A 22,513-nucleotide genomic window follows, 5' to 3' on the forward strand; every position below is an offset into this window, starting at 1 on the left:
TATTTCTTATGGGAAAATTTGCTTTGATATAAGAGTGCTTTGGATTACAAGCATGTTTCCGGAACGAATTATGCTCGCAATCCAAGGTTTTACTGTATATATATATATATATATATATATATATATATATATATATATATATATATATATATATATATAGTTAGCTTTGTTATTTTATTGCTTTTTCTCCCACGAAAACAGAGTTAGGGCTCTTTCACACGGGCGGTCTGATCAGATCCGCCTGTCAGTTTTTTAGGCGGATCTGATCGGATGCCTCATTCAGCCCTATGGAGCAGCGGATGTCAGCGGTGACATGTCCGCTGACATCCGCATCCGATCCTGTCCGTGAAATCTGCATGGATGGAAACCCTATTTTCCATCCGTCCTGGGGATCGGATCGGATGAGAGTGGACAGGCGGTCCGCTCTCATCCGATTCCCCATAGAGAGCAGCGGGGGCTGTGACACCTCCCTCTCCGCACTGCAAGCGGAGACGGAGCTATCATCCGCCGGCTCAGCGGGGATCGCGGATCGATCGGACCGTGTGAAAAGAGCCCTTACCCTTTAAACTGGCCAGTTGTTTTTTTTTCCAATCAGGAATCTCCCCCTCCACCCCCCCCCCCCCCACCCTGAAGCTGCCGATCATCAAAAGTTTCCAGCTTTTTCATTCAACAGAAGTCAATGTAAAGCTAGACTTCTATCGAACAGGCACAAACACACAAGGGTAAGAATACCCTTGGTCCCTGCTGAACCAATTGAATTTGGTTCCGTATATGGCAAGCTTTACTAAAGACTCATACATATTACCAACCCAATCTGCTGCCTCTGGTATTAATATATTCTTTATGTATTTTGGCTCCTTCATTGTTTTCTCTCAGATTAGATGCAAGAAACCAGAAACCACGCCATTGCTGGAAAATGCTAAACCAGGCTATTGAAAATAGCCAGAGCATGTGCCCCAAGCTCTAACAAAACAGCATTAACATGTAAATAGCCCCATTGCGGTGACTCTCACTGAAATTCTGCAAGATGCTATCAATGACAGATATTCTATCTTGAAAGCACCATTCGCCATTAACCCCTTCAACTTCAGAGCCAACATCTTTGCTCATGGAAACAGGTTTTCATGCGATAAGAAGCTAATGGATTATTTAGCAATAATAAGCAGTGCTGAAGGCCCTGTAAGATTAAAAATGTGTTTAAAGAGATCTAAATCGGTATGAAATAATAATTATGTGAATTATGTGGCAGACCTGTGCCTGTGAGGAAATGTGATCCTTATGGCTTTAGACAACTTAACCCTAGTAAGAGGATTGAAGGGGAGCAAGAATCAGCAGTGTCCTATGAGCAGGAGTCAACATACAAGGATCACAACAGGCCTAGAAACCATAATTGGTTCTTCAACTATAAATGCATGCTTTCTAAAAACAAGCTAAACAAATGCAAGGACTTCAACTGTAATTATTAAATTCATGGGTTCCTACGATATTAAGACATTTCTGTAAACAGAATTTCTTTCTGAGCAGGTTTCTAAGGCCCGGTTTCCACTAGTGCGACTTGCGGTGCGACTTGACACATGTCAAGTTGCACAGCAAGTCAAAAGCCATTGTTTTCAATGGGGCCCGTTTCCACTGTCAGTTACGGCGACTTCAAAAGTAGATCGTGCACTACTTTTGAGCGCGACTTCCCTCTATATATGAGGGAAAAGTCTAACTGAAGCCGCAGTTTACTTTCGCTACAAAGTCGTGCTAGAAGTAGCATGACTTCATAGCCGCACTAGTGGAAACTGAGCCTAAAAGTATTTAAAACTGCCTCAAATGTGTTCAGTTTAAAGAACCAAATACACCCAAAACTTGTATTTCAATAATGCAGAGTACATATTGTCAATTGGAAGCACATTGATAGGGATTGAATACACAAGTTACCAAAAGATTCAGGTGCTTAATTATCGCAAGCCAGATTGCCTTCATTTATAGGTGAACTTCGGGCATAAAAAAAAAAAAAAAAAAAAGGAGAATTTTGACTTACCTGTAAATCCCATATCTCAAAAGTACAGTATGGGACACAGGCAAAGTATAACTAGATACTTGGGTATATAAGCTAAACCTCAGGAGGACAAGCTCCCTGGGCCCTCCCCCAAAACCCCACTCCGTGAATCCTCAGTTTTGTAGCAAGCAACGCATAATAAATCAAGGAATGGACAGGAGGGTGTCCTGTACTCCAAGATCTGGAATTTACAAGCAAGTGAAAATTCCTCTTATCTTAATCGTACAGTATAGGACACAGGCAACATATTCATAGACTCTGTAATGTCTCCAAGCAATGAATGAGAAGGGTGGGCACAATAAAGGCAAAACAAGAGTCAACAGGCCGAACAACAAGAAGGGTCAAATTCAGTGCCGCTGCAAAAACCTTGTGGCTGAAAGCTGGATCCGTAGAGGATTGTTTATTCACCAGGCAAAACTTTGAAGAGGTATGAACAAAAACTTGAGATGGTTTTGAACTGAAGTATTCACTGAAAGTAACCTCTGTTTAAACATTTTTCATCATACAGTGGTGATAGAAAGTTTGGGCACCCCAGGTAAAAATTTGTATTAATGTGCATAAAGAAGCCAAGGAAAGATTGAAAAAAAAATCTCCAAAAAGGCATCAAATTACAGATTAGACATTATTATATGTCAGCAAAAGTTAGATTTTATTTCCATCATTGACACTTTCAAAATTACAGAAAACAAAAAAAATGGCATCTGCAAAAGTTTGGCCACCCCTGCAGAATTTATAGCATGCACTGCCCCCTTTGCAAGGCTGAGACCCGCCAGTGTCATGGATTGTTCTCAATCATCGTCTGGGAAGACCAGGTGATGTCAATGTCAAAGATTTTAAATGCCCAGACTCATCTGACCTTGCCCCAACAATCAGCACCAAGGGATCATCTAAGCTGTTCTCTAGAAAACCGAAACTGAAAATAGTTGACACACACAAAGCTGAAAAAGGCAATAAGAAGATAGCAAAGCGTTTTCAGATGTCAATATCCTCTGTTCGGAATGTAATTAAGAAATGGCAGTCATCAGGAACAGTGGAAGTTAAAGCAAGATCTGGAAGACCAAGAAAAATATCAGACAGAACAGCTCGCAGGATTGTGAGAAAAACAATTCAAAACCCACGTTTGACTGCACGATCCCTCCAGAAAGATCTGGCAGACACTGGAGTTGTGGTACACTATTCCACTATAAAGAGATACTTGTACAAATATGGTCTTCATGGAAGAGTCATCAGAAGAAAACCTCTTCTACGTCCTCACTACAAAAATCAGCGTTTGAACTTTGCAAATGAACACATAGACAAGCCTGATGTATTTTGGAAACAAGTTCTGTGGACCGATGAGGTTAAAATTGAGCTTTTTGGCCGGAATGAGCAAAGGTACGTTTGGAGAAGAAGGGGCACAGAATTTAATGAAAAGAACCTCTGTCCAACTGTTAAGCATGGGGGTGGATCAATCATACTTTGGGGTTGTATTGCAGCTAGTGGCACAGGGAACATCTCACGAGTAGAAGGAAAATGGATTCAATAAAATTTCAGCAAATTTTTGGATGGTAACTTGATGCCATCTGTGAAAAAGCTGAAGTTAAAGAGAGGATGGCTTTTAGAAATAGATAATGATCCTAAACACACCTCGAAATCCACGGGGGAATTTCATCAAAAGGCGTAAATAAACTGAAGGTTTTGCCATGGCCTTCACAATCTCCTGACCACAACATAATTGAAAATCTATGGATAGACCTTAAAAGAGCAGTGCGTGACAGACAGCCCAGAAATCTCAAAGAACTGGAAGACTTCGGTAAGGAAGAATGGGCAAAGATACCTCAAACAAGAATTGAAAGACTCTTGGCTGGCTACAAAAAGCGTTTACAAGCTGTGATACTTGCCAAAGGGGGAAGTACAAGATATTAACTCTGCAGGGTGCCCAAACTTTTGCAGACGCCATTTTTTGGTTTTCTGTTATTTTGAAAGTGTAAATGATGGAAATAAAATCTAACTTTTGTTGACATATTATAAGAATGTCTAATCTGTAATTTGATGCCTTTTGGAGATTTTTCCTTCTTTCCCTTGGCTTCTTTATGCACATTAATACAAATGTTTACCTGGGGTTCCCAAACTTTCCATCACCACTGTATGCTCATTATGAATCCAGGTTTTGAAAGGAAGATACTATAAGGTATCTGAAGATATTTTAAATGAACATATAGTCTTTCCCTGTAGAATAACATCCATTATCAAATAGTAAATTACAGCTGGTCAGTCTAAACATGGCTAAAAACATAGGCTAGGGTTCACACTGCCTGTGCAGTAAATGTAGTGCATTACAGTGCGAGCAGCCGTCAGTGTGAGCGCCATTGATCACACTGCTTACCTTTTTTTGTTTAATTTGAAGTGTCACATAGTTTATTCAGGTCTCCGCACAGCAGTGTCATGCACTGCAGTTCGGTGACACATGGAGCCATGCACTTGTTCCTCCACGAATGAAAATACATCTGTTTGTTTTGCTGTCAAGTTTCTTCTACTTCCCTGAGATAGCGAGTAAGGTAAAGTCTCTTTACCAGAGGTACGGACAGCGTCACAGCAGTAAAACTTGATAGGGGTTTTCATCTTTCCCCACTCTTATCAAAAACTAAAAAAATCTACATCCCCATTTTAAAGCCCCAAAGTGGACCAAGCCTTCGCTCACTCGGATTTGAGGAGGGCGCACACTGGTTTGACATAATCAGCAAAGTTCACTAATATAGAGCATGGGCACAATTTAATATACACTGCTCAAAAAAATGAAAGGAACACTTTGAAAACACATCAGATCTCAATGGGGAAAAATATAATGCTGGGCCTCTATACTGATATGGACTGGGTAATGTGTCAAACTAAAGGATGCCACATCGTTTAATGGAAAATAAAATTATCAAGCTACAGAGGGCTGAATTCAAAGAGGAGCATGGGGGCCATTCAATGGTATCAATTCCTTCATCTTCCAGGAACTGGCTGCATACTCTCACCACATGAGGCCGGGCATTGTTGTGCACCAGGAGGAACTCAGGACTCCCTGCACCAGCGTAGGGACTGACAATGGGTCCAAGGATTTCATCCCAATGCCTAATGGTAGTCAGGGTGCCATTGTCTAGCCTGTACAGGTCTGAGTGCCTCCATAGATATGCCTCCCCAGACCATCACTGACCCACCACCAAACCGGTCATGCTAAACAAGGTTACAGGCAGCATAACGTTCTCCACGGCTTCTTCAGAGCCTTTCACATCTGTCACATGTGCCCAGGGTGAACCTGCTCTCATCTGTGCAAAGCACAGGGGGCCAGAGGCGGACCTGCCAATTCTGGTGTTCAATGGCAAATGCCAATGGTGCTCCACAGTGACAGGCAGTGAGCACAGGGCCCACTAGAGGCTCATCAAGAACTCTGTTCCCGATTGTTTGGTCAGAGACATTCCCACCAGTGGCCTGCTGGAGGTCATTTTGTAGGGCTCTGGCAGTCTCATCCTGTTCCTCCTTGCACATAGGAACAGATACCGGACATCAGGGCTGCTGTTAGAAATCACAGGGCCCCATACAGCCTGACAGGACCCAGGGCCCCCCCTTCCCGGCAGAAAGTGACTGGTGACATAGATTTATCAATCACTTTCTTTGCAGCCTTAACAGCAAAGATTCAGAATTAGGAAGGCTTTCTGCTCATTCACAAACTGAAGCATGTGATAGGACCAATCCCCCTGCAGTGCAGTTGGAGGGAGAAAAAGGAAGAGAAGCTGGTAGCACTGCAGGGGGGCAGAAGAGGAATGGTGGCTGCAATAAGACAGTACAGCCGTCCCTCCTTGCTCAGTAGGTGCCTGGGCCCCCCTTGTGGACTGATGGTGCCCGAGCCCAGTACAGGAGGGCTTGCTGTACTGCATTATCAGCAGCACTGCCAGTCCTGCTGATGGGTTAAGGAACTTCTACTGCCCTGTCCAGCTCTCCTAGAATCTCCTCCATACTCTTGGGACTATGGTGGGAGACAGAAAACCTTCTGGCAATGGCACGTATTGATGTGCCATCCTGGAGGAGTTGGACTGCCTGTGCAACCTCTATAGGGTCCAGGTATTGCCTCATGCTGCCAGTAGTGACAATAACCCTAGCCAAATACAGACCTAGTAAAAAACAGTCAGAAAAGATGAGTAGATAAAAGAAAAATTTCAGTGGCCTTCACCTGTAAAACAATTCTGTCATCTCCTTGTTGCCCATCTAGTGCCCCTGTTAATTTCATTACCACCAAAGCGGCTGAAACGGATTAACAACTCCCTCTGCTACCTAACTGACCAGATCAATATCCCAGGAGTTTACTAAACTCTGATTGAAAAGTGTTCCTTTCAATTTTTGAGCAGTGTAGATTTAATAGGCCCTAGCTTCACACCAATATTAGGAGCACAAAACATAGGACTGTACAATCCTCCCTTAGGTCTACCAACAAAAGGGACTGCTTGTTTGTAAAAAAAAGCTGATGGGTTAGTTTAGGTAGGTCCTCATATTATAAGGTTTTGATAAATATAAAGGAGATTTGTACAAAGATTAGACAGTCAGAATGTAAAGTGTTTGGTAACATGAATTACACTCCGCTAATCTAAAAAAGGTCAGATGGAAAGATAATCTAAAATTGGCCATACACTGTCAGTCTTTTTTCAATCAGCTTACTGCCTAAATGAAAAAAATGAACAGATTCCCCCGTTCACACAAACAAGGTGGATGGAGTAATTCTGCCCGCCAGGACATTGTATCAGCTGTAGCCGTTGAACAAAAAATGTTTTACAACAGGCCCCTTTGATGGAAATTATTCAAAATGTTTGACTTCTGTTGAACGGGGACTGCTATACAATGATTGAAATACTGCTGGTTCTTGTTAAACCGGACAAATTTCAATCAACGTATGGCCAGCTTAACTGTTGTGTGAATAGCTTTATCATTACTCCAATACATCTTGATACATATCAATAAATACCATTAACACTAGATTATATTTAAAATATGTCCTTTCACTGATTACTTCAGGACACCAATGTAGAGACCAGTTTAAAAAATGTAGAGACCAGTTTTTTAAAAACTATTCTGGTCAAAGCTATTTTCAACAGCTCTCTATAAAGCCCACTTTTACTGGATTAGGAGAACAGCAAATGGCTGTGTTATCATAACTTACGTGTTCAGCCAGTTAAACTTGGGGCATTATCAATGGCCATCCATCTACTGTAATTTCAAGATGAAAGCAGAAGCAAGGCACTGAAGTAAGGAAAGATTAAAATGTCAGAGTTTTACACATCTGACCAGGTAAGAAAATAGCTGCCTAGAATGTAAAAACTGTGTCTAAGCCACCCTGGGCAAATTGCGGCCCCAGGGCCACGTCCAACTCTTTGGCTGTACCTAGCCAGCCCTTGATGCCGCCACTGTCAGCATGCCTCTCTGACCCCTATCAAGGAAGATGGCAGGTTTAGAGGGGCATGCTGACAGATGTCTGTGTTGAGAGCTGCAAGAACTGGAAGGAGAGAGCCTGAGAAGCTGATCGGTACAGCAGGGAGGTTCAGTTCTGGTAGGAGAACATTGCCTAGGATATATCTCAATGCATTCTCCCCACTCTGCTACCTGGCCAAGCTCTTCCTGCACACTGCAAACCCCAGGGCAGTGAACCTGTTCTTTACATCAAGTCAAGACCTGCAGAATCCCCGCTGTACTGATCTCAGGCTTTCTCCTTCTAGTCACAGTGCTTTTCAGAAGGCATTTGACATGCAGTAAAGACTTGTTATATTGCCTTTGATTCTCTTTTTTTTTTTTGCCTGTATTAACCATTTGACGACCGGGCCAGAGCCAAAGGATGGCTACAGCACGGTCAGCTTATTCTGGGAGGGCGTACAATGACGTCCTCCCAGAATCAGGTGTGCCCACGGAAGTGTCCGTGCTCGCTCGCCAGGTCCACGGGACCCAGCGCATCACGGATCCTGGTAAATGGCCCTTTACCACGTGATCGCTCCGTCCAATGACAGGGCGATCAGTTGTCAACAAACCGGCGCATGTCCGGTCCAGTTCTCTCCTCTCACCTTTTACACTGTACACGGCGATCAGAACAGCGTGTGAGGAGTGGAAAGAGACCGCAGCACCGCTCACACCTGCCTCCTCCATGCCTCAATTGTGCCTCAGTCATGCCCATCCATGCCACCTCAGTGCTCATCCATGCCACATCCATTCCACATCAGTGCTCAAACGTGCCACATCGGTGCTCACCGTGAAACATCAGTGCCACTACAGTGCTCATTAGTGCCCTACAGTGCCTCACGAAAGTGTAAAGGGTAGTCAGGAAATGACAGTGCTCAGTGAATGTTGGGCCTCTGTATGTGGCTAGGCTCACACATGTGGTATACTCAGGAGGAGTAGCAGAATGTATTTTGGGGTGTCATTTTTGGTATGTACGTGCTATGTGCTAGAAATATCTTATAAATCGACACCTTTGTGTAAAAAAAATAAATAAATGCGTTTTTATTTTCTTTCCACATTTTCCAAAAACAGCCTCCTAGATTATGTGTTTGCTTTCCACAATGGTGTCATTTTGTGGGCGTTTCCAATTTCCTGGTACTCCAGGGCCTTCAAAAGTGTAATAGGTTGTCAGGAAATTATATGTGTAATTTATGCTTCCAGAACATCTGGAGGTGCTACTTGGATGTTGGGCCTCTGTATGTGGCCAAGCTGTGTAAAAGTTTCACACATGTGGTATCACCATACTTAGGAGTAGCAGAATGTATTTTGGGGTGTAGTTGCAAGTATGCCTATACAGTGTGTGAGAAATAATTTGGTAATACGTATGACATTATTGTGGGGGGGGGGATCTTCATTTTGCAAAGAATTGTGGGGGTAAAATTACAACTTCTAAAAAAACTCACCATGCCTCTTACTAAATACCATGGAATGTCTACTTTCCAAATAGGGGTAATTTAGGGGGTATTTGTACTTTCCTGGCTTGTTAGTGACTCAAGAAATGAGATAGGCCTTCAGATGTGATCAATTTTCAATGATTGGCACCATAGCTTGTAGACTATAACCTTCACAAAGACCAAATATATATTTATTTGGGTTTTTTTTTTTTTTTTTAACCAAAGATATGTAGAAGTACACCTTTTGGCCAAATTGTATTAAGAAAAACGAATAAATGTGCAAAATTTTAAAACTGAAACCAAAAATAATCCATTTTTGTTTTACAAAATGTTTGGTCTTTTTCCATTTAAAGAGCAAAAAATAGAAAACACAATGATGGTTAAATACCACCAAAATTAGCTATTTGTGTGAAAAAAAGGTGCTGCATGACTAATTGCCATTCAAAATGTGAGAGCACTGAAAGCTGAAAATTGGTCTGGTTAGGAAGGGGGTTTAAGTGCTCAGTGGGTAAGTGGTTAAAGTGGAGCTCCACCCAAAAGGGGAGGCTCCACTTATTCATGCCCATCCCCCACCACTGCCACATTTGGCACTATTTGGGGGGGGGGGGAATCAGTACCTGATTTTGACAGGTACCTGCTCCCACTTCTGGGTAAGATCCTCGTGGCGATCTTAGAGTATGTCCGGCCCCTCCCCCCGCTGCCTTCTGGGAATCACAAAAAATGTTTTTGCCCAGACTGGAGCTCCTTTTTAATACTGGAAATATTTTTAATAAAAATCTATTGAAACTGAAAAAATGATCGACCAGCTGAACATTTTTTCCACAATGTATACACAAAGAGCGTCATCTATGCTGTGCATTGCTTTAACCCTTTTGCTGCCAGTCCTTCACTTGAAACTTCAGATGGCCATATCGCAATTTTTTAATTTGGATTTTACACTTACATACATCTTCTGAAAGCAAAGGACCACAATAAAAAGAAAATGTTTATCAAAGATGAAATGTTTGCTAAAAATACATTAAAATCCTTATAAGTCCTCACAAACACAAAGCAACTTACAAAATTCCTTCAATCTCGAAAAGCTTGCGTTAAAAAGTGGATCTTCACTATCAATCAACATTGATTATTGCTAATCCTCATGCTGCTAGCATAAGATAATAGATAGGAAAGCATATCATATTTACTTGTTTTAAACATGGTTTTACATTTTTCAGTTATTTCCTGGTTTCCAGGCCTAGGCAAATGATGCCATACATCCCAGGAGTCTACAGGAGGGGTTTTCTCAGCTAAGCATGCCTGAGCTAAGGGGCAGATGAATTCCAGGAAGTAAATGCTACATGAATCATCTGCCCTTACTCAAGATGGCCATGGCCAGAAAGGCTAGGGATTTTTTTTTTCATAGTGATTTCTCAGCAAAAAAAAAAGCACGAAGACATGGATGGATGGGCAAGTTGGTTTGAATATTAAAAATTAATTAAATAATGCTTTTTGTTTGTGGTGCTCAGATGCAGTTTAGTTCCTCTTTAATAACAAATATTTGTATATTAATGGTACCTTTATGTAACCACACATCTGAGAGGTTACATTCATATAGGAATGTACGACTGGCTCAGTTTGCATCTAGGACATGTGGTACATGTGTAAAGCCACAGTATCTGTCAACCTGCAGACCATGACTGTACACCAACACCTGTGGCTTCCAGATGCAGAAATACGCTCCATGTACGAATGAGGTCATGGGGGATATTCACATGGGCACTGTGGTCCGTACAGTGTGCAGGCAGGCTATGTTACACTATGGGGATGCAACAGCTGTATGAATTATGAATACTGTACATAACACAGCCACAGGTCCTAATTTGACGGGTGTGCAGTTGCTTGGCTCCTACATGCAGACAGTGTACATTTGGGACTGGTTATCTGCATCTACATGCTTATCATATTAAGACCTGTGGCTGTGTCTGTACAGCCACTGTGCCCCAATACAGTAACATAGACTATCTACACAAACACTTTCTTTTATTCAGCAGAGTCTGGAGGACGATTCTGCTATAGCCCCCCCCCCCCCCCCACAAGTTATTGATGTGACCATAACCTTATACAAGAAGGGAGAAAGCATTCTGATGTAAGGCATACTGACCTGGCCAGCTGTAAGTGGTTCTGGGTCACTGTAGTCTAAAGATTAAACGCATATGCCACTTTTTTTTTTTTTTATAAAAAAATCACGCATTCAAAAAAAAAAAATAAATAAATGTGCATTTATTTGCTTTTGAAGCTGCAAAATAATGCAGCTGTGATTAGTGGCTCTGACTCCTGCAGACTATTCCTCCATCCCCAGGTCTGTACCGGAGGTAAGGACCTTCTGTTAGAGAGCTGGAGGAAATATCAATGGTATGAGGGAACGAAGAGTGTGGTAAGGTCACCACACTTTTACTCCCTTGAGAACAAGTCCCTCTGCTGCAGTGGCACAGGGGACTTCTAGTCTCCCCATTCACAGATCTCTGTAAAAGGAAAATGTGGCTGTCCAGTTGGAGCCATTTAAAGGCGGGTCAAATTTAAAATTAAAAAGAGGCTTTTGGCTGGGGGGGAAGCGACTTGGCTTGCTTACCTTTATTTTCACCCGTGATGATGCCAGTAACAACTATTCTTTTACAAAATGTAACACCTACTCACTAGACCAGTAGCCTCCAAACTGCGGCCCTTTGCTCGCCTTTATTTATTGCTGAAGGAATTATTCCTGCCACTGACACCAACATCGGGGCATAATTCCTGCCACTGTCAACAACAGAGCACTATTTCTTCCTCCAACACAGAGGAGGCAAAATTCCTTCGACTGAAAACAAAAAAGGGGCACTATTCCTCCCATTGACACCAACTATTTCTTCCTCTAATACCAAAGATCAGGAATGCTTTACTCCCACTAGACACATACTGGCCCCACTAAAGTCTCAAGGATAGTAAACAGGCCCTTTCTTTAAAAAGTTTGGCGACCCCTGCACTAGACCATAGCAATGGAGGAGCGGAGTAGTCACCATAGATCAACTTACCCTCTCCTGTTTGTAGTACACAGAGATGAATGGAGTAGGCTGATAATTATTGAGATTCATAGTTACATAGTAGGTGAGGTTGAATAAAGACAATAGTCCATCCAGTTCAACCTGTGTAGGTGTGTGTGGCCGTAATCATCTCTCATACCCCTGAATGTTCTGATCCTTGAGATGTACGTCCAAGAGTCTTTTGAAAGCCACCATACTTCCCGCAGAAACCACCTCTTGTGTTAGAGAATTCCACAATCTTGTAACCCTAAAAGTAAAGAACCCCCCACGTTGCCTGAGGTTCAAACGCTTCTCCTCTAATCGCATTGTATGCCCTCGAGTCCTCATGCAATCCTTTTGATTGAATAGCTTTTTTCTCTGCCGAGATCACCATTGAGATATTTATAAATTGCTATCATGTCCCCTCTCAGGCGTCTCTTCTCCAGGGAGAATAAATCAAGCAATTGCAGACGCTCTTCATAATTAAGGTCCTCCAATCCCCTAATTAGTTTAGTTGCCCTTCTCTGGACTCTCTCCAGCTCCAACACATACCTCCTGAGGACTGGCGACCAGAACTGGACAGAATACTCCAGATGTGGTCGGACCAGAGTTTTATAAAGTGGAAGGATTATAGTCTTATCTCTGGAATACATCCCTTTCTTTATGCATGCTAATATTCTGCTGGCTTTGGCAGCTGCCGCTTGACATTGCATGCTATTGCCTAATCTATCCTCTACCAAGACTCCCAGATCTTTCTCCATTTTTGATTCCCCCCCTAAAGTGTATTGTGCTTTTATGTTTTTTAGTCCCCAAGTGCAAAACCTTACACTTCTCCACATTAAACCTCATTTGCCATGTCGTTGCCCACTCTGTTATTTTGTCCAGGTCATTCTGTTATTTTGTCCAGGTCATTTTGTAGGATATCTGCTTCATGCTGTGCAGTTATTGCCCTGCCCAATTTTGTGTCATCTGCAAAAACTGATATAGAACTACTGATCCCGTCCTCAATGCTGTTTATGAATAAATTGAACAAGGTTGGTCCCAGGACTGAGCCTTGGGGGACCCCGCTTACCACCTCAGACCAGTCTGAGTATGCGCTGTTTATTACCACCCTTTGGACACGCCCTTTTAGCCAGTTCCGTATCCAAGAGCAAACCCTGCGGTCGATGCCTGCAGACCTTATTCAGTATAGGAGAGCACAGTATGTCATGAATTCACTGAATTTCTGGCAGGATCCATGGGTATCTTTTTTTGCACTTATAGAACAGATATAACAAAACACTTTGAAAATATTTAATAGACCAAAAGGGAACAAATAAATTGTTAGGTATTACATATAGGGTATATATATATATATATATATATATATATATATATATATATATATATATATATATATATATATACCCTTGCTACAATGCAATAAATGAGCAGTGCACACAGCAAAGTATAGAAGAAGAGAGAACACAGAGCTTCCACAATGACATTTACTTCTGCTGCAAACAGGATAGCACAGTGATCAGAAAAAGCTCAGGGTATGCAACCACAGTTGCTATGGAAACAAGTCAATAGAACCAATTAATCTATAAACAGCCTGGTTCTATTAACTGTGGTTTTTTAAGTCATACTATCCACCTCACGCAATACAAGATGTACCAGCATAATGAATCTTATTAAAAAAAAAAAAAAAAAACAGGAAAGAACTGCATCGCCATTGTGTGTCTGCTTCATATATCTAACCTATACTAAATAACTGCTAGAGTCCGATTGGCTGCTAGGGGTAGCACATTCTATTTTCTCTACCCAATTTATACTTAAGCTGCAATGCAACATACAACATAGTAGCATGCATACAATACTGGGAGTCACTTCTTTTGGTTATATGATGATATTTAATTTGTCAATCACAGCACCCTAATATTGTAATATAACAAGGATTTTATAAATAATATTAGTCCAAAACAGCATGCTAAAAGGAAATGTCACTTTTATTTTAAATAATATATCATATACAAAAGCCATGTTGTAATTTAATAGCTTGATTGAAATGGTAAAGATATTGTCAAGACTGGCAAAAAAACCCAACAATGCTTCCTTGCAATTACAGAAACACTGGGGGTGTTCTGATCAGTTTGTAAGCAGTTTTGCCTCAAAATGTAATTTCCAGCTCATGTAATTGGATCACTGTTTCTACAATATGTTTTCTCCCTTATCAGAACACTGGGACTAATCATAGGATTATAATAAGTAGTCCATGTCACAATAGCAATCCTATCAGTAGTGGCAGAGAGAACTCACCTGTTCCTACAGCATCTATCATTCCCTGGCTGAATGTCTGGCCAGTGATGGAGGACACCTTGCTGGCTGGAGGAAGCGGAATTTCATCCAAAAAGGTTCTGCCCCCCCCCCTTGGCACATACTGTTTTGGGGGGGGGGGGGTGGGTACCTGGTTTTGACAGACACCCGTTCCCACTTTTGCTTGAACCCCTGCAATTGATCTACCAAGGTTCTCCTCCCCCCTCCTATTTACCTATGCTCTCTATTATACAAGTACTTCTACAGATGTTAAATCAGAACGTCACTCAAAAAGTGAAGTCCCGCTGGTTCACTTGCTCCCCCAGCTAGCGACTGAGATACAGGTTTTTTTTTTTTTTGCAGGGCAGCGAGTACCAATTTTTATTGGTTACCTGCTCCTACTTATGCAATCCTCACCTAGGCAAGAATGATGCCCCTTGTCCCATCCCCTTCCACAGCCTCCTTGGCCACGTCACATTTCTCACATTTCTGCAGAATCATTCACAGAGCGCCACGCAGGCTCAAGCATGTAAAGTGGGGAGCCAGCTGAGGTTTCTCAGGAATCCACAGCTGGCTTCCATATCCAAAATGGAGGCACTGGGGACCCACAGTGGCAAGAAGAACGGACTGCGGGAAGACAGTCCTGGCCTCCAGGCACTGGTAAGTACCTGATTTTTAAAAGTCATCAGCTACACTATTTGTAGTTGCTGAATAAAAAAAAAAAAACTAAAATATATCTCTTTAATAGTTGCTTTGGCTGAGCAGTACCCACAAGTCGACCTTAATTTAATGGAGTAATATAACTGCTAGGACTACCCTAACCAGATTGCAACTGCTGGTCATGCATTGCACAATTTACCGTAACTTCAGAAGAAACCTACTTCAGATAGATTTTAACCACTTAAGCCCCGGAAGATTTTACCCCCTTCCTGACCAAGGGGTATTTTGCGATTCGGCACTGCGTGACTTTAACGGACAATTGCGCGGTCATGTGACGCTGTACCTAAACGAATTTGACGTCCTTTTTTTCCCCACAGAGCTTTCTTTTGGTGGTATTTGATCACCTGTGCGATTTTTTGATCATGCGCTATAAACAAAAAAAGAGCGTCAATTTTGCAAAAATAACAATATTTTTCAAATTTTTTTATATGAAATTCCCCCCAAAAAATTGTAAGAATCAAAATTTTTTAACATTTTCAGCCAATTTGTTTTATGCTACATGTTTGGTAAAAAAAAAAAAAAAAAAGCGTATTTTGATTGGTTTCCGCAAAAGTTATCGCTAACAAAAGGGAAAGATTTTTGTCATTTTTTTTTTTAACGCGTAATGGCGGCGATCTGCGATTTTTTTTGCGGGACTGCGATATTGGGGCGGACAGATCGGACCCTTGACTGACATTTTTTACACTTTTGGGGTTACCAGTGACATTACTACAGTAATCAGTGCTATACATATGCACTGTTACTGTAAAATGACACTGGTAGTGAAGGGGTTAACTTTTTTTTGAGAGGGAGGGGTGGTGTGTGTCCCTAGGGGCGTGATTCTAACTGTGATTGGCTGTGGCTCAAGGTGTAGGAACAGTGATCAACGGTCCTACATATTAGAACCGTATGATCACTGTTCCTACACAGGGGAGAATGACAGGTGGCTTGTTTACATCAGCCGCCTGCCTTTCTCCCGCTGTCACGGACGATCGTGAGTGCCCGGCGGACATCGGGTCTGCCGGGCACACGCGCGCGGGGGGGCCCCGTGACCGCGCGGGAGCACGCCTTTCGGCGGCACGCTCGCTCCCCAGAGCCTCACAGGCTAGTGACGTACCGGTACGTCACTTTGCCTGTGAGGGGCTGACCGCCGCAGTATATGTACTTGCGGCGGTCGGCAAGTGATTAAGGTCTTCAAAGTATCTATTCTTTTCCAGTGCCCCCCTTTCCCAAAGGGAAATGTTCAATATTTGGCAGCTATGTCAAAAATGCAGGAACAATGGGGCATGACAGCTGTAGAAAGGAACGAGAGAGAATACTATCTACAAAAGTTTAGCCTTTCACTGCCATGTTTTGCAATATCAAATCTGTCATGTAAGCTGTACAAAAATGGCTTCTGGACTTCCAGCATGCTAAACCCTATTTAGAGTATATGCGGTTATCAAGTTACACTTTCTTGGCTTGGTTTCAAGTGTTTATGCTCACAAAAATAACTTGAAAAATGTAAGATGACAGTTGGAACAGCACCAAGCTGCCACATTGTACTACGCTCAGAATTAAAACATGAATGAAAGTGCTTGGTATTGCAACTCTGAGTTTTAGTGTAGAGAGCAATTCCAACACTACAGACATAAATGAATTGTGCCGCACAACTCATCCTGCAAGCCTGAACTTGGTAATGGAGAGCAGCCATATCAGCTACACAAAGGGCAGATACTGCTAAATGGTACAACTATGGGAAATCTATGTACTTCTCTCCTTACCATCTCACAATACCAAACACAAGGGGTGAGTACAGAACAGGTAACTGGTAGGAACACTGTTAACAAATAGAAATTATGGTTTTGAGGTTTTTAAAGACAAGTAAAGTTTTCAAACAAATGTTTTTGTAGGCGTTTGGTTTTGTATACACATACAATGTTTTTTAGATGTAGATACATAAGATTTGATCCCAAGTGTCCATGGGGGATATGCTGTAGGAATACATAAAGGTGGTTTTCCAGAAGAGAAACCAGGAAGCCCAGTTCACAGCAGATCTATTCTGGTCACTGCAATAAAACTAGAAGGCGGTCTTCATGCTTGATTCACAGCAGTAGTCTCGACATGGGATGAAACATTGGGGTGGATTTACTAAAGGAAAATAGACGGTGCACTCCAGAGCTTAGTAAATGAGGTAAAGCTTCACTTTGCAAAGAATACCCAATCACATGCAAGGAAAAAAAAGAAAAAACATGTTGCTTGGATTTGATTGGATGATGGAAGTCAGCAAATCTTCTGCTCATTTACTAATCTCTGGAGCAACTGCACTTTTCAAAGTGCACAATGTATTTGCCTTTAGTAAATAAACCCTATTGTCTCCCTCAGTGTGCATACTTGCACTTTATTATACACATACATCCTGGTGTGCCTCTTCCAGCAATGACAGGGCCACATTTGCAGGATCCTCCACTGCCGATATCTCCATCACGGGTCCTTGATAACTCCTCTTCAGCCACTAGAATTATCGTTATTACAGATACTTGTATAGCGTTGTCAATTTACGCAGCGCTTTACAATATATATTGTACATTCTTGTCCTCATGGAGCTTCCAAACTAAGGTCTCTACCTCACATTTATACTAGGGCAGGAGCAAAAAACCCTACCAGTATGTCTTTGGAGTGTGGGAGGAACCTGGAGGACCCAGAGGAAACCCACGCAGGCACAGGGAGAACTTGAAAACTCCAGGCAGGGAGTATTGTGGTTGGAATTAGAACTGGTGACCCTAGTGCTAGGTAGAAGTGCAAACTGTGGCACCAAGGTGGAAGTGCACAGTGGCATTTAACCACTGTTCTGCCCCCAGTTACAGCATCTCTGGCTCCCACATATGGCTCAATTCTCTAAATCCTTTGGATGCCGGCAAGGAATCAGGATTGAACACGGTGTGGCCCATTCACAAAAAATAAAATCTTGCTACGAGCCAAGCAAACGGCCTCCCCTGACAAAGAACCATGCCTATTTTTTTTTATAGAGGAATTTAAAACAGGCTGTAAGGGAAACTAGAAGACAGGAATTAGGAAGGCTGCTATTGCGTAATTTTCCTTCAGAAAAGATCAGTGCCCTGGCAGTTATCCTGGTCCAGTCATTGACTTGGAATAGGTAAGCTTTATTCACTTGATTCTTTTTTCAGACTCCTCTCATCTGAATTTTTGTGTTGACCCAATATCTAAGAGTTCTCAATCCAAATCCAACCAACTAAAATGTACAGAAAAACATCAGATATGGAAGCCCACACACTTCTCTCAGAATTCCATTGAGAACACATGAAGCACCACCATTAGCTGTTGACACAGAACTAGTATAAATGATACTAACAAAAAAAAGCCCAAAACTTCTGTTGGCTAATGTTGGCTTCATGATGAAGGGCAATCAGCACCCTTGTTACTTGGGCAACATTCTGCTCTGTTGCACAAAATCTGCAAACAATGTTCAGCCAACCACGATAAAATACCACTCGCTCCTTACAACAGCTGCCATTTGGCTCAGTGCACAGAACTGACCCTGACAAGCCCCTTCTTTATACAGCCTTTGTGAACTCAACCTAAAAGTGGCTGCTTAAACTTCCTCAAACAAATAGCTTTAGAAGAGCTTAAAAATAAAAAAAAGTTTATCATTCAGTGCAGTGTAGTATCTACACTATGCTTTTACTGAAACACTGCACTTTCGATAAAATGGAAAATCAGGTTGCGGGGAAGCATATACTTGGCTGCTGAAATGACAAACGGACAAAAAATCCCAAGTGCTTTATCTGCATCGTGAAGTTCTATGCAATGAGAGTGGCCTGAGAAAGTTTCTGTGGCAAACAGAATTCAGGCATGTTTCAGAAGATTGGACTAAAACTATAGATTTACAGACTAAAAGAAGTGCAAAATATGAAAACAACAGTCATACACACCTAGGTGGATGCAGCATCAGTCTAACGATGAATCTGTCAGCCGCCATGTCTACATCGAGAACTGAGCAATCAAAGACTGCTGATCGATTTGTTCTCGGTCTTCAGTGAGCAGAGAGCCAGTGACTGTCAGTCATCAGCTCTCTGCTCTGCCCATCCAGCGCTCACTGGAGCAGTGGTTGTGGAGTGGACGCCAGCAGCTGGCTCAGGCTCTCAATTTCACTCTGTGAGGCTGAGCCAGCTACCAGGGTCAGGCATCGGGGTGGATCCCAACATTCAAGTCAGGATCCTTTCAGAGCCTGGACCAAGTGAGTGACGTCAGCCAACAGCAGGCTTTAGCCCTCGGTTCTTGAATACGGGTCACAATACTGTGAGTCAAGAGAAGTAGGGCCTAAGGAGCTTAGGCAAAACTTCTCCTTTAAAAATAAGCACCAAAACCTTTAGGCCTTGTTCACACTAGTGAAAGTTCAGAAGCAATTCAGTCACACAAAATCCCATTAACATAGCGCAAATAAACAGTGCAATAGACAATACTATATTATATATATATATATATATATATATATATATATATATATATATATATATATATATATATATATATTGCTGTCACGTGTATCCTATCAAACACACCGTGGGTGACAAAATAAAATAAATACACAACCTGTGAATATATACTAATATAGTGAGTCCAAATTCCCATATAACTATATGAGAAGAAAATATCATTCAAAAAAAATCAATTAAAAAAAATATTAAAAAACATGAACAAGTGTCCAGTGAAAGACCGTGAGATGTGCTCCTATTTCAAAAAGTCCATGCCAATCTGTGAATTTCGTGCAAGGTGGCTGTGTTTCACACCCCCAAAGTGAATTCACTTACCAGATAATGTGGACCCCTTGGCAATACTGCATAGGGGTCTTACAAGCTTTGGCTGGTAAGCATAGTGGATATGGCTTCCTGGATTCTCCTATTGTCCAACACTCGAAATGGAAGACAGAAAGAGTCCAATAGTGTAATACGTTCCAGCTTTATTCAGTGTATATAAGTTATTACACTTACAGTATATGTCAGTCAGTTGCAAAATCGCGCATCATAATAGTAATGATGGAGATCCTGAAGGCTGTTAAACTCAGTGGCGATGTGAACCACAGCAGCGTGCGCGATTCTGGCCCTTCAGCAACGCCACTTCTGGGTCAGTGGAACGCATGTGGAAGTGTAGCGACACGCACGCTGCTGTGGTTCACGTCGCGACACACCCCCCAGCACCAGGCACGCGACCGACGTAGGGCTACGTTGGTTCACGCAGGAGAAGCTGTCTGCCGCAGTAAATGTGCAGCGGGCGATCTTAAAGCAGTTAAAGTAAAGTGTTTGCAAACCGGTCTACACAGAGCGGCTCTCGACCCAACAACCTCTTCTTGGGTCCCCCACGGGTGCTCCTGGCTTCTCTTCTCGGTGTGCCACCATAGGAAGGTGCTTCCCTTTGCGGCACACCTGAAGGCTCAATCCACTGATGTGAGAGAACATGCATTGATGCGTGTTTCCGATGCACTTTCTATTAAATGTCAGCGCACGTCATAACAAACATGTCATCTTACTTTTATATGCATCATGATGCACCAATGAAATGCATCAAGATGCTTTTCTATTCATTGCAATGGAAAAAAAACGCACAACAAAAATGCAAAGAATCCAGCCTCAGTGTATGGAAATGAAAGAATACTGCCTTCATTTATTTTCTGCAGGAAAAAAAAAAAAAAAGACTATACTGCAGGCAGCCTTCGGCCATCATAACTTCTTAAAAAAAAGTTTTTACTTTACTGATTTAAGTGCCTTTTTAAAGGCCATCCACACAGACAGTTACTCAGCTGCAGGCAGTGTCAGTAAACTACAAGGGCACTGATGAGCGTCCTGGTGGTTAATTGAGAACTACGAGCTGTCTGCCAGGGCTTGTAGCTCATTCATACACAGACTGCTGTGAATGAATGACATGGCTGTGGGTGGAGCCCCCACAGCCATGCTGTTTTTAAATTGCGACAGCCGATGCAGAGAGAGGATCCCCCATTCACTGTTACAGTGGGGATCAGGGGCATGCAAGGGTACTGCATTAGTAACATGTTAAATGTTACACCCTGAATGCGGGTGTAACATGTTACTAAAGATGAACTTATCCTTTAATTGGATTCTAAATTGGATCCTGTGTAAATTGGCCCTGGTGTATGAATATAAGTTAGGGTGTAAGCTCCTTGAGGGTAGGGACAGATGTGAATGTGATACATATCTATAGCCCTGCATAAATTGATGGTACTGTCTAAGTACAGTGCCTTGAAAAATGATATTATACCCCTTGAAAGTTTCCACGTTACAAACAAAAACATAAATTAATTTTATTGCGATTTTTTGTGATAGACCAACAAAAAGTGGCACATAAGTGTGCAGTGGAAGGAAAATGTTAAATGGTTTCCAATATGTTTTACAAATATCTGAAAAGTGTGGCATACATTTATATTCAGCCCCTGAGTCAATTAGTTTGTAGAACAGACTTTTTGCTGTAATTACAGCTGCAAGTCTTTTTGGATATTTCTCTACCAGATTTGCACATCTAGAGAGTGACCCGTTATTTCTTCTTTGCAAAATAGCTCAAGCTTTGTCAGACTGGATGGAGAGCATTTGGCTCTGGTGATTTGGAACCTGACTCAATGTAAAAGAAATACATATAAATCTGCCAAGGTCCAGAACATTTTGATTGAAGTAATTGGCTCTGAAGATGGGAGTTTTAAATTGAGACCAATTATATATACAAAGCTTTGAGGGTCCTGATGGCCAAGATCCATCTAGTGAGTGGCTCCCTAATACTAAGGTGGAGTAGCATCACTTAAGAGCACATGTGAGACGGAAATATCCACCACATTTAAGCACGGAACGTCAAAGACACTATTTTTGTTAACTTTGGACACATTTTTTATATAAATTTTTATGTTTTTTCATTTTTCCATTTTATTTACATGTTCATATTTGTATTAATTTTTTTAATAATTATGTGAATATTTGATGATTTATGGCACAAGTTTAATAGGTCTTAAATTTTTGCACCAAAACAAGCATTATTAACCCACGCAGCACCACAAAGTTAAATCAATCTTTTGCGCACTTTGGGTTAATTCCCAAAGTTACATGGTAATTACCAATTTGTACATATAGGAGGCGCCATTTTTTCAGTATAAACTTTTCTTTTACAATTGCTTCCTCTTGCCACTCTTCCATACAGACCAGATTTGTGGAGTGCATGACTAATAGTTGTCCTGTGGACAGATTCTCCCACCTGAGCTGTGGATCTCTGCAGCTCCTCCAGAGTTACCATAGGCCTCTTGCCTGCTTCTCCGATTAATGCTCTCCTTGCCCAGCTTGTCAGTTTAACTGGACAGCCATGTCTCTGGTAGGTTTGCAGTTGTGCCATACTCTTTCCATTTTTGGATGATGGATTGAACAGTGCTTCCTGAGATGTTCAAAGCTTGGGATATTTTTTTTAACAACCTAACCCTGCTTTTAACTTCTCCACAACTTTATCCCTGAACTGTCTGGTGTGGTCCTTGGCCATCATAATGCTGTTTGTTCACT

At 41.9% G+C, this 22,513-nt stretch overlaps 1 protein-coding gene across 1 annotated transcript in view; it reads right to left on the bottom strand.

Moving 5' to 3' along the window:
• The window catches only part of UBL3 (ubiquitin like 3), a gene marked incomplete at its 5' end in the record, with an annotated part of 294,159 nt that overhangs the window by 60,434 nt on the left and 211,212 nt on the right, over window positions 1-22,513 (bottom strand). The gene's annotated exons all lie outside the window — the stretch shown is intronic.

This window comes from Pelophylax lessonae (assembly GCF_965119305.1).
Source record: "Pelophylax lessonae genome assembly, chromosome: 2".
NCBI classification, from domain to species: domain Eukaryota; kingdom Metazoa; phylum Chordata; class Amphibia; order Anura; family Ranidae; genus Pelophylax; species Pelophylax lessonae.